The sequence below is a fragment of the Apaloderma vittatum genome, unplaced genomic scaffold, assembly GCF_000703405.1.
Source record: "Apaloderma vittatum isolate BGI_N311 unplaced genomic scaffold, ASM70340v1 scaffold41362, whole genome shotgun sequence".
Taxonomy (NCBI): Eukaryota; Metazoa; Chordata; class Aves; order Trogoniformes; family Trogonidae; genus Apaloderma; species Apaloderma vittatum.
The window spans coordinates 7,746-8,433 of NW_009706097.1; positions in this window are offsets into that span (position 1 = coordinate 7,746).

Sequence of the window (688 nt, forward strand, 5' to 3'; positions counted from 1 at the left end):
CTGCAGTCGACAAGGGCCATATCTCCCACTCATCTTTGGAGATGGTAGACTTGGAACTCGAAGGGAGTCAAAGGTGAAGGAAAGATGAGAAAGAAACTTAGGAAAAGAAGAATTATTCTGGTTACTACCAGAAACACTGCACCGCTTTTTGTTCCATCTGGATAATGTGTCTGATCCCAGGGATGATTCCAGTAAACAGTTTGTCTTCTTTTCTGTTATTTATTTCATAAACTTGAGATGCGTATTACATAAACTTGAGATGCGTATTACACATTCCAAAAGCATAATTAGCATCTAGTCTGATTACTTCGTATCAGAAAGCCTATTTCGTTACTGCATGGGAAGACTTGAATGTTAGTAATTAAGTTACATTCTTTTTGTTTGTTTTCAGCTACTGTGTTTATCATGAGCTTTGCTGTGAAAACTACTATTTCTTTACTCATCCACAGAGTCAGAATTCTGGCAGACTTTCACACAAGAACAAAGACTTCTGGAATACCAGAAAATACAGCAAGTCTGGCAGGTCTCTCGTCTTCAAGACCTGTTCCATACCCCCAGGTCAGGGTGCTACGTCTCTCTGCCAAACTAAACGAAACAACGCGGAGAAGCGTTCAGCCTTGCAGTACCTCACTTAAATGAATTAGCACATTATTAATTATAAATTATAAATATAAATATATAAATATTA